This window comes from Phocoena phocoena, chromosome 10 (assembly GCF_963924675.1).
Source record: "Phocoena phocoena chromosome 10, mPhoPho1.1, whole genome shotgun sequence".
Classification (NCBI taxonomy): Eukaryota; Metazoa; Chordata; class Mammalia; order Artiodactyla; family Phocoenidae; genus Phocoena; species Phocoena phocoena.
The window spans coordinates 104,237,788-104,250,140 of NC_089228.1; the positions used below are offsets into that span (position 1 = coordinate 104,237,788).

The window sequence follows — 12,353 nt, forward strand, 5'->3', positions numbered from 1 at the left end:
TGTCTCTTTATCGAGCCTCTGTCATTTTCCTGACTTCGTTGTGTAGCCCTCTGAGCGTGTTTTTTGTACAGTTGTTTAGTTAAGTCCAAAGTCTAAGCCTCCTCAGGTATGTTTTCTCTGGATTTATTTTATTCCTTTGAGCAGGTCATACTTTCCTATTTCTTTTTTGTGGTCGAAAACTTGACATTCGAATTGGATAAAAGTTAACTCTGGAAATCAGATTCTCCTGCTTCCCAGGGTTTGCTTTTGTTTTGTTTCGTTTTTATCGTTGATGGGTTCGTCTGTGCCAGGGATCATCCTGAGGTGAAAAAGATTAAGGTCTTGTCAGGTCTTTCCTGAGCCTGTGTCTTAGCCTGAGCAAGCACAGTGGCTTTCTCAGTTCTGAACATGTGCTTGTCTCTGAGTATCAGAAACTACAGAGGCAGTTCCTTTGGATCCCCTGGAAGCCGTTTCAGCCAGTGGGGGTTGAGGCAATGGAACAAATCCTTACCTTTTAATAAAACTGATTTACAGATTGTTGAAGTCAGAGATTCTGCCTTAGGACTCTTTTCCAAACATATGATGTAGTGCCTTGAAGTTAATGTGTATTCAGTAGCTATTTGTTAAATTATAAGAAATAATCACTGTACAAATTCGTCATTTTATACATGCAATTGACCCTTGAACAACACGGCCACTTATTGTAAGGATTTCTTAGTAAATACTGCAGTGCTACACCATCCAAGGATGACTGAATCCGCAGACGAGGAACCGCCTGTACAAAGTACCTGTGGGTACAGAGCGCCAACTGTAAAGTTACACGTGCATTTCTGACTGCACAGGGCCCCTAACTCCACTCCAGCACTGTCCCAGGGCTGCTGATGTGAAATCATTTCAGATAGCAACTTGAAGCTTATAAGGGGGCTTAGGTCATTCTGGATAAGACTTCAGAATTGAAAAGTAACCAGGTGTGTTGAATTAAAGTCAGGTTATTTTAACTTGCCTCAGTAATTTGGCTTCATAACTATACCTTTACAATACCTGTAGAAAGGATTTGCTTAGCATATTAACAGTTTAAGCAAAGTGAAGATGATGCTACCTACACCAAACTTTTAAGCATTTAACATAATTTTAGGAGCCTCTACTTGTACAAAAACAATTTGCTGATTCAAATGTTGTATCTATATATACATCAGACCCCTTAGGCGTTCTACTGACAAATACTCCACAGTCCTCTGACTACAGATATTTGAACTAGTTCTCCAAACTAGACTGGCTGTACTTATTCAACATAGCTTAATTAAGCCAACTTTTAATTTATTTGTCTGCTATTTTGCGAACCTTAAGTGTTGTAATACATTTGGTCTGGTACATTTTTTAAAGTTATGTTTTGTGACATGTTTAGGTTTGCCGTGTCTGCTACAGTCTCACGGAGTCTGATATTTTGAAGGACACTCTGTACGTTAAACTTCGTCGGGAACGTTCTTAGCTGTGGGTCTTGCATCCTCAGGCACTGTGCCCCACCGCAGCCTGAACGCAACTGACTCCTACAGGGGATTGATTTCTTTGCAAGCCCAGTACGTCCCCTACACACGAACCTTCCAGTTAGTTGCGAACTTTCAAAGAGGCAAACGTGCGTGCCAGCCCCTGGGCGCCGGCTGTTGTGCTGTGCTAGTGCCCTTTTCACGGTGCTGTGCTGCAAGGGTAAAAATGCTTTTTTAAGTTTTGTGTTTGTTTTTTATGTACATATTATTTGTGTGAAAGCTATTATAAGCCTGTTATAGTACGGTGCCATATAGCCAGTTCTGTTAGTTGGGCACCTAGGCTAGCTTTGTTGGACTTACGAACAAATTGGACTTGACGAAGGTGCTCTTGGAATGGAACTTGTTCCTATGTAGGGGACTTACTGTAAAGGATTTAGATGTTTAAAACAAGTTTAAAAAAGCCCTGTGTGGTTCCCCTCCCTCCCTCCTCCACCTCTGTAATTTCTGGCCCAAGAAAAAGTGACTTCAGAAAGACAAAGTATTTAGTAAACACCTAGGATATGTAAGGCACTGTGCTAGGTGCTGGAAGTGATTTAATGCAATAATGACTGCCCCCTCCTTCTGAAATCTCGTTTAGGAGGTGAGAAGGCAGCAAGTGCACAGCCCCAGAGTCCAAGGCAGAAGGTGGAGGAGAACAGAAGCACTACATCAGTGCGGGGATGTTCACATAATAGCTGCAAAGACTGAGCGTCACGATGTACCAGGCGTGTGACATACATTATTCCATTTAATCCTCACATCCCGGCTGTTGAACTCATCCCCACTTGAGAACGAGGCTGTCAGGTGGCGCGTTCAGCTACTGAACACGGGTACTGGGGAGCCCGTGCTGGGCTGGGCCTGACAGGGGCAGGGGTGACTCGGAAAGATGCCGTGGGCGCCGCACAGGCGAGTACCTGGGTTCTCTCGGCCGCGGGCGCGGCCCCGGGGCCTCCTGCATGTTGCTGCCTTTGAGTGGAAGAGGACGGGGCCACAGACCCGGGCTCGTGCGACAGGCCGTCTTGGATGGGCAGCTAATTGACACCTTTCGAAGGAGGGGGTCTCAGAGGCGCGGGGTTTGGTAGCATCATCAGCGCGTGAGGCACGTAGGAAAAGCAGCTTTCCGGGAGACGGCAGGTGACCAGGTGGGCTTGGGTTTGAGGCGCTGGTGATGCAGCTGGGCATGGCCGTGCTGGCGTGGAAGCGGCGCGTGGGTTTGCCTCAGCGTGGAGTCGCTGTGTCATACATCCTAACCTGATCACGGAGGCTAACGCACCCCCGATGGCCATCCACGCACCTATGCTAAAACAGGGCTGTCTGAAGCCGTATCTGTGATGAGTTTCCTGAAAAGCAGTATGTGGAAAAGGAAAGGAAGGAAGATCAGGTCATAGCTTCAGGAGATGCCAAATCCGGGGGCGAGCGGGGGGGAGGGGAATCCCCAGGGGGTGGAGCAGACGGGAGGCGAGGTCAGGAGACGACTTAGGGACCCTGAAGACCAGGTGGCGTCAGCTACGCTTAAGATGATACAGTTAGGAAGGCTTACTCAGAGACTTCAAGGTTTGATGGATCGACAGACAGCTATTGTATACAGTTTAATATTACGATACCCGTTTAAAAAAAAGAACTGTGAAAAGAGGGTTGGTTTTAAACTGAAGTGTGGGTAGTGAGAAAATAGGGATAATATAGAATTTTATTAACGTCAAAATGTATAATGGGTGTTTTCCCCAGTAATTTCTGACCCAAGAAAAATAATAAAACATTTAGTGGGTACCTGTCATTCTACGTAGAGTTCTAGAGGGCATTTAAATATAAAAATTAGGTAATTTTATATATATTTTACAAATAAGTAAATTTTATATATAAGTGAGTTTTGCCAAATATTTTACATACTTCTGGTATGCGATCCAAATCTTCTTAATGAGCTCTAAATTTAAAGAGCCACTGAAATTGGGAGGATGTTTAGAAAAAAGGAAATCCTGTGGTGTAAATGACCCAAATACACAGTATTTTCATGTTGGTTGAGGTATTTTTTATACCATTTTGTGTTTGGGGGAAAAGCTGTTTATGTCTTCTCTCAGATGTCGCTTTAACAGGAAAGTATTTAACTGTAGTAAAACACATACACCCAAAAATACTTGTTACATTATAGCTCTTTTTAAAATCACATTTCATTGTATTATTTTTAATTAATAATATTTAAGTAGTTAAAATATTAAAGAGGTATTTTGCTGAAGCAAAAATAGATCATTGTAATCTGACTTACCCATTATAAGAAAAAGCAAATCTCTGAGGGTGTAAATAAATCTCAGACATGCTTCTGCTTTGGGTTTATTTCTGCCTTGATCACAAAGTCTGAAACATAACCAAGAATTCTCTTTCTCCTTTTTTCCTGTCTCCCATATATGTGAACATTAACTATTAAGCCTAAAAGCATATTGATGTTGGTCTTGAATTATCTCATGACTGCCTGTTTTGTCTCTATGATTCCTTTCTGGTCTTTGAGTTTGTCAAATTATTTCTGGCGTGGAGTTCTGATGTGAATGTTTCCCCCTCTTTTTTGTCTTAAGGAACTCACTTCCTATGAAAATAATCAGAGCCCTGTCAAGACTACCAGTAATCTGTGACCTAGAACTCACCCCAATACTTCTCAGAATGATGAGTTTCTTAATATGTTTGGGCTTTGCCAAACCATCACATATTTTAAAATATAGTTCTGGTTTTGAATTTCCAAATGCATTCACTCTGAATAATTTCATAACACTAATACTTTTAAATGGGAAAATGTGAATTGGGTCGGAAGGCTTACTTTTTGCAAGCGTCCTTCAGCTCAGGTAAACTGTCACGGGGTTTCATAACGCATAAGGCAGCAAACAAGAAGTCACTTGTCAGAGCCGTCTGTTTCCTGGTAGTTTACACACCAGAAACTGAAATCTGAGAACAGCCCTTGAAGGAAAACAAAGAGCTTTACAGTATTTTTTTTTCTTTTCAGGAAAACACACAGAAGCTAATTTTAGCTTCTTGATCAGATTGACCCAGCCTTTAACCCTGGCAGACGTTACCCCACACACTTCCAATGGACAATAGTTTGCATACCAGCCTCACGCTGGAAACAGATGTGTGCAGGGAGCAGCCCCTCCCTCCGGACTGAGCCCGCGCTGTCCTGGGCTCTGAAACAGACAAGGTCCTTCGTAATTGGGGTAAAAACTGGGGCTTCCTTCACATTTCAGACTACAAGCTTTCCTGACTTCTTAAAAATTTATTATGTCACAGTTCTGTTTTGACCCGAGTTTCAAAATATCATTCACTAGAGAAACATCTCTTGGCTTCAGCATGAATTCTATCCTAGGGAAAAAAAAAAAAAAAAGAGAGAAATTGTTAGCAGCTGCGCTACTCATGAGTGATGGTTACACAGTTTATATATTAAAACGTTTGGAATGCGAACAATTACCTCTTTTACTTTCCCACCAAGTCTCCTATAGTTTATATAAATTGCATTTTTATTACCAAAGAAACGTCAGTCTCCCCCCCCCCCCGCCCCCCGTTCTCCCCCACCCGTCCTGCCCTTACCGGGCACGCTCCGGGAAGGGCCCGCCCCCGGCCACTGTCCCATCCTGTCCCTGGCCCGTCCCCCAGCAGCGGCTCCTGGCAGCCCTGCTAAGAAGGAGCCCCGAGGGCTGCCAGCTCAGCAGGATTTAACGTGGCCTTCTTCTCCACACCTCCGGGGAGACCCCCTAACTGCTGAAATGCTAGAGAGTTTTCCCATGTTTGCTGGGAGACAAGGAACAATTTCTGTTTCCTTGAGCGATGAAAGAGGATGTTTCCTGTCTCGTTTGCTGTAGTAACTGCCTCTCTCTAGACTCCCCCTCACTCTGGGATGCTGTAATTGGGTGTGATATGTATGTCCATGTGCAGAGCCCACGTACCAGAAGACACAGGAGGACCCTTCTGCCAGTACTTTCCACGACTGTTTTGGTAAATTCCTGTTTGGAACCTAGGGCTCTGGGACTTCACTGAAATCACAAAGCGACTTAATGACCATGGGGTCTGAGCTAGGATCCCAGGGCCAGGTCCCCAGCTGAGGCCCTCATCCACGTGTGCGGAGCAGCTCAGTGACCAGCCAGGGTGTTCTTCAGGCTTACAGGCCTGGAATCCTCCTCGATGCTTGGAATCTGCAAAAGGTGAATCTAGGCGCATGCGTGATCGTTTTCTAAAGCTGAGACTTTATGTTGCAGAGCATCGTGTCAATTACAGGGCTTATCAGAATTCTAGAAACTAAATGAACTTATTCTTCAATGTATACGTGTTTTCCGCTTCTTTAAAACATTCTTCTCTCTTAAAAATAATTACGAGCACCTCTTATCCCTCTAGGTGAATGGTCTACATTAAAATTTAAATATGCAGAATTCTAGGAGATTATAATACATCTGAATAGAATTATGTACAGTAAATAGCTGTTGGACTGTTATGATAATAATTGCATATTAAATATATTTAATGCAGAAAAATTCTAAACTTTATAGGGCATATAAGCAATTATTGGTCAGATATCTATACCAGAATATTATCTCTTACATTAGCAAGTTAATAACCAATAGCTACATTTGAACTTTGTGAAGGGAGGTTAAACTATTTTCCTGGAATTTTTGTTTGACTGCCAAAGGGGGAAATTTTTTCATTGGATTTTGATATCCAATACTTTTTATGTGTACGTTTTGATTACCAAGGGATTCTTTATCCACCTTTTATTTTTTCATGATAAAGTTCATACATCTTTCAGTAATGCATGCATAGCAGATATCACCCTGAGTTCTTTCTCCCCACTTAAAATGTATGCTAAATACGTTTTCAAGCATGTGAGTTTCATTTCACTACTGCTGAGTCAAGATAGATGGCTTATAGACGGTAGCAGCAGACTAGGAGGTACACAGTTTCGTGGGATGGTGGCTTATAGACGGTAACAGCAGACTAGGAGGTACACAGTTTCGTTGGATGGTGTCTTGAAGACGGTAACAGCAGACTAGGAGGTACACAGTTTCGTGGGATGATGGCTTGTAGACGGTAGCAGCAGACTAGGAGGTACACAGTTCCGTTGGATGATGGCTATGTTGTCAGAGGGCTTTTGTGTTAGTGCCGGACGGAAGGCGGAAGCTTTCGTCTGACGTACGTGGTTCGCCAAAGGAAACACTCTAAATGGCAGGAGTGGTTTCTGCTCAGCATGAAGGTCGCCGGCATGCGCCATATTACTTTATTGTATGTTTTCATGATCAAGGGAGCAGTGAGGTTAGCGTGACCCCCGCAGCTTCTGCCTGTCATCTTCTTGTCTTGGTGGAGAAACCTGACCCAACATGCCGATTTTTAAGCGGCTAGAAAGAAGTATCCTTCAAGGAACAGGCCTCTTCCATGAAGCTTTCCTGATGTGACAAGTTACAGCCGGTAGTTTCCACAAGAAATGCTGAAGCCCATTGAGTTTAGCTCTCTCTTGAGTTTACTAGCGTCAGCAGCTGCTACAGATGAGGTAGGACACCTGGGCCTTGCCTGTGGTAACTTTTTATGTCTCAGTAGCCCTGTAGGTGAGTGGTGCTCTCCTTAGTCTGAGGCAAAGGAGGGTGAAATGGCTTACCCAGGATCACAAGGGGGGCACATAGTAGATCTGGGATTTAAACCCAGGTTTCCCACCGAAATCTAAAACGCAGAGTGCACTGATTTTTATAATCTAGTGTTTATGTATATGTGTGTGCTACATACATGATGTGAATGTGTGTGTATATATATGTGTACGGGCATATGTGTGTATATACACCTGTGTATTACATGTATATATACAATCTGCGTATACGTATATGTGTGTATACATTTGTATATATGCATGTGTATATATATATACGCGTGTATGTGTGTGTCTATGCATGTGTATATGTATGTGTATAGAGTGTGGGTATGCATGTGCTTATATATGTGGGTATATCTATGTGTGTATATGTGTGTATCTATGTGTGTCTTGGTATATGTGTGTGCATGTGTGTATCTGTGTGTCTGTTGGTATGTGTGTATATATGTATGTGTGTTCATGTGTGTATGTGCGTTGTATATGTGTGTATAGAGTGTGTGTATGCATGTGTTTGTATATGTGGGTATATATGTGTGTGTGTCTGTTGGTATGTGTGTGTGTATATATGTATGTGTGCATGTGCATGTGTGTATAGTGTGTGTGCATGTGTATATATGTGTGTGTATCTGTGTGTGTCTATGGGTATATGTGTGTGTATGTGTATATATATACATATATATGTGTGTGTGTATATATGTATGTGTATGTGTGTGTGTATGGGTATATGTGTGTATATATGTATGTGTATATGTGTGTGCATGTGTGTGTAACTATGTGTGTCTGGGTGTATGTGTGTATGTGTATATGTGTGTGTATATGTATGTATATATGTGTGTGTGTCTATGGGTATATGTGTGTGTGTATGTATGTGTATATGTGTGTGTATGTGTGTCTGGGTATATGTGTGTGTATGTATGTTTGTGTATATGTGTGTGTATCTATGTGTGTCTATGGGTATATGTCTGTGTATATATGTATGTGTATATGTGTGTATGTGTATCTGTGTGTGTCTATGGGTATATGTGTGTGTGTATGCATGTGTGTGCTTGTACTGTTTCCCCCACCACCACCACCGCCCAGGTAGCATTTCTTCTCTCACTTGGGAGAAAGCTTTCACTTAGAGAAACCCTAAGTTTGAGTCATTTCAAAGTTAAGTCATTACAGTAATCTGTCCTTGATATTCTAGTTTTTAAAATTCATTAGCTCTGCTTTCTCTTGGCTAATACATTTTCATATACTCAGTTAAGTTTCCCAGAAATGTAACAGATCCAGAAGATTTTTGGTGATATTGTTATCCATTGTCATATTTATACCATGAATTTGCATTAACGTGCATTCAGATGGGGATTTTACACTTTCCCGTCTTCTGTAGTTTTCTGTTGGGCTAGTGACTAGGAGGCATATTTTAAGACCAAGTGTATATTTCAGGAAACTTAATCAAGTGATTTCACGTTTTCCCCTTTTTCTTAGCTCTTTACGGCATTATAATTTTTCTTTCTTTTGCATTCTCCTTAAAAACGAAAGGAAGAAACTCATGACTTCATTTTATTATAAGCTCCTTTAGGCTCCACCAAGCCTTTCCCCGCCCCCTTCTCTTCGCCCAGCGAATGGCCTGCAGGGGCTGTGAGCTCCCCAGAAAGCCGAGCGGTGCTCCCGAGGCGGCCTCACGGGGAGCCGTTTGCCCTCACAGGGACAGAAGCAGTTAATGGGCTTGGTTCTGCTACAGAGTAAATGACCTGCTGAGAACTCGTTTGTATTTGTATATGTTTTTATGGTTGATGTTTTCAGTGGCCCATGTTACAAAGTAAGCCATAACTACTTCTGTAAACACGTTACAGTAGTAAAGCAAAACTGTATATTCCTAGATATTTATATCACTTCACTCAAAGCCTTGGAGTGAAACTTGAAAAATAAAAAAAAAGATTTCTTCCCAAACATTTCAGTTAGAAACTCCATTTCAGATCCTTGGCAGTCTCATGTATAGGCTTTCCTACATGATTGTTGAATAACATGTTATTATACGCAGGGAAGAATAGCTCTTTTGTTGGCTGCATTACATTTTGTGGTGAAATTGGAGAAAACAAATCATTAAGGAAGTCTATTTTGGTTCAAGACATTACACACTTATGACGAGTCTGTTTTTTAACCTTGCCAAGTTGAAAGAAAATGCAGACCCATTGGTGCTGGAACAGGAAGGCATGTTGCAGGTCGCAGGCCGTCAGCAGCTTCGTGTGTGTGTGTGTGTGTGTGTGTGTGTGTGTGTGCAGGGCAGCGGTGGATGACACAGGTGTGTGTGGACACCAGCGTGTATATAGCCTTGCTGCTGCTCCTAAGTGCGGTCATGGCTAATTCATTAGTGACTGGCTTTCTAGATCCTGCTCCAGAAGGAAGGAGAAGGATGTTTTCTTAATGACATGGTAACTCTGATAATCTTACCAGACCTGCTTTCCTCGGGCAGTTTCCCTGGTCTCCCGAGAGCCTATTGCCCCTCCTCCATTGAAACTCCCATGGAAGCAGCGTCCTGTGGTCAGAAGACAAAAAGAAAAGCTTCTGCAACTTAAAAAAAAGAAAAAGTGTCTGTGTGTATCTATTTGCTGCAGTTAGCATGAGCAGAGAAAACAGTATGAAAAGAAAAATGCCAAATTCGGACTTGGTCAGTGGGTTGAATTCAACTTTGTTTGAAAGAGGTGGAGAAAGTCTTTATATACTTCTGTGTTCTTTGATTTGTTACAATGAGAATGTATTACTTTTAAAGTTATAAAAAAATAGAAAACACAGCCACATGTTTTGAATTACCAATAGCAGTCTGACATCTTCCCTCTATGGATACCTGTATTTTCGGGGGGGAGGTCTTTTATTTTTTTAATTAATTAATTTTTTTTGACTGCGTTGGGTCTTCATTGCTGCGCACAGGCTCTCTCTAGTTGCGGCGAGCAGAGGCTACTCTTCACTGCGGTGGCTTCTCTTGTGCAGCACAGGCTGTAGGGGCGCGGGCTCAGAGTTGTGGCACGTGGGCTCAGAGTTGTGGCACGTGGGCTCAGAGTTGTGGCACGTGGGCTCAGAGTTGTGGCACGTGGGCTCAGAGTTGTGGCACGTGGGCTCAGAGTTGTGGCACGCGGGCTCAGAGTTGTGGCACGCGGGCTCAGAGTTGTGGCACGCGGGCTCAGAGTTGTGGCACGTGGGCTCAGAGTTGTGGCACGTGGGCTCAGAGTTGTGGCACGCGGGCTCAGTAGTTGTGGCTCGCGGGCTCTAGAGCGCAGGCTCAGTAGTTGTGGCGCACGGGCTTAGTTGCTCTGCGGCCTGTGGGATCTTCCCGGACCAGGGCTTGAACCCGTGTCCCCTGCATTGGCTGGCGGATTCTTAACCACTGCACCACCAGAGAAGTCCCAGATACCTGTATTTTGGAAGAGGGTTAATGTACCTGAATAAATCTAACAGTGGTACTTTGTGGAATCCCTGTAATATTGCCATCAGGAGTTCCTGAGCTTTGAAATGAGACAGAACTGGGATGCAGCCCTAGCCTGGTCCTTAGTTGATGTGATTTAGGACAGCTAAATAAGCTCTTTGGACCTCACTTTCCTCGTCTAGAAGGACGTCATAAAAATACCATTTCTGTTAAGATGGTAGTGATGAGTGGAGATGATTAAAGCTGCTAGTACGTGTGGCAGAATTCCCGTAAATGCCGCCGAGAACATAGCTGAGCACACAGTAGGTGCTCGGAACTATGGGATGGGTTAGGGTCAGGGAGTAAGTGATTACTTCTCTGCCAGTGCCGGCCCTGCCCGGCCACCTCACCGGTCAGGTCAGGGTCAGGGTCATGTGGAGGCCAGGCCTCCGCTCAGCTCAGTGCCCGTACCCGTGGGACAGCAGGCCCTCTGCTCAGCGACTTCTCCTTTGCAGACAGCGGTGTTAACTAGCAGACACCACGTATCAGAGATCAGAAATGTATTGTGTCATACACAGACTGCTTTTACCAACTGAAGTGCTTCCTTTTTCTCTCTGCTTTGCAATATTCTACCAGTCTGGGTTTTCTCGTGAGTGAAATTTGCAAGAATAAAAGCGAGAGAGGACATCAGAATAAGGGGCCATCCAAAGAGCTGAATAATTAAATAGGAAGTTATCTGCACACTCACCCTGGCCTTTTACTGCTCCTGTTCTTTTTCATTAGAAAGAAAAAAGGAAAGGAAGAAAGAAAGAGAGAGAGAAGGAAGGAAGGGAGGAAGGGAGGAAAGAAAGAAAGACGGAAGGAAGGAAAGAAAGAAGGAAAGAAAGAAAAGTAAAGAAAGAAAGAAGGAAAAGAAAGAAAGAAAGGGGGAAGAAAGAAGGAAGGAAAAAGGAAGGAAGGAGGAAAGAAAGAAAGAAAATAAAGGGGAAAGAAAGAAAGAAAGGAGGAAAGAAAGAAAGAAAGGAAAGAAAAGAAAAGAAAGAAAGAAAGAAAAGAAAGAAAGGAGAAAGAAAGAAAGGAAGAAAGAAAGAAAGGAAAGAAAGGAAAAAGGCTTGTTCCTTACCTTGTATGAATGGGAGTGGGTCTATATTTTTAAATCTCACTTGACCAACTTACTGACTCTTTTTTATAAAGCGGGGTTCAAAGCATGTGAGTCATCACAAAGGAGAAAAGCAAACAAAAATTCAGGCTAATTTTCTCCTAGTTTTCCAAGAAATGGATTATTCCATGGTGTTACTCACCAAGTGGAGTGAATGTCTCCTTTCGAGCCCATGGGCAGGGCTGCCACCTCTGTCCAGGTACCTTTTCATGTGTGATCAGTAAGTCCAGACCACAAGTAGCCTCATTTGAGAATTTAATAGCAAAAACAAAGGCACTGAGATTTTCCACCATAACTTTTTTTTCCAAAAATAGTTATCTGATGTTTACTTTGTGAAAGTATCACTTTTTCTGTATATATTTGCACATGGTCACTTGGTGGGTTAAACATATTATTTATGGGGTGGACTAACGCTCTGAACTTGCCTCAAACCTGGGGTGAACTGTGGAAATTTTTAACTAGATGAATGGCTTTGTTACTGCAGGCAGTATATGCACTGGGGAAAAATGTCTTAAATGATCCTAAAGCATTTCAAGACAGAGCAAGTTCCAGCTTTTTATGTTGAAAGAGATGTAGTACGCACTTGGGGGGTCTAACCCACAGCAGAATTCATTTCGTCTTACAGACGGGTATTTCGTAGCATGATCGCGTATGTTTTGTCTTAGAATTTATGACGTTTTATTGAATGTGTCCTATTGTCCC

The 12,353-nt window shown here is 42.9% G+C and overlaps 1 protein-coding gene across 1 annotated transcript in view; it reads left to right on the forward strand.

The window, feature by feature from the left end:
• The window catches only part of GMDS (GDP-mannose 4,6-dehydratase), a 478,661-nt gene that overhangs the window by 312,283 nt on the left and 154,025 nt on the right, over nucleotides 1-12,353 (forward strand). The window lies entirely within an intron of this gene.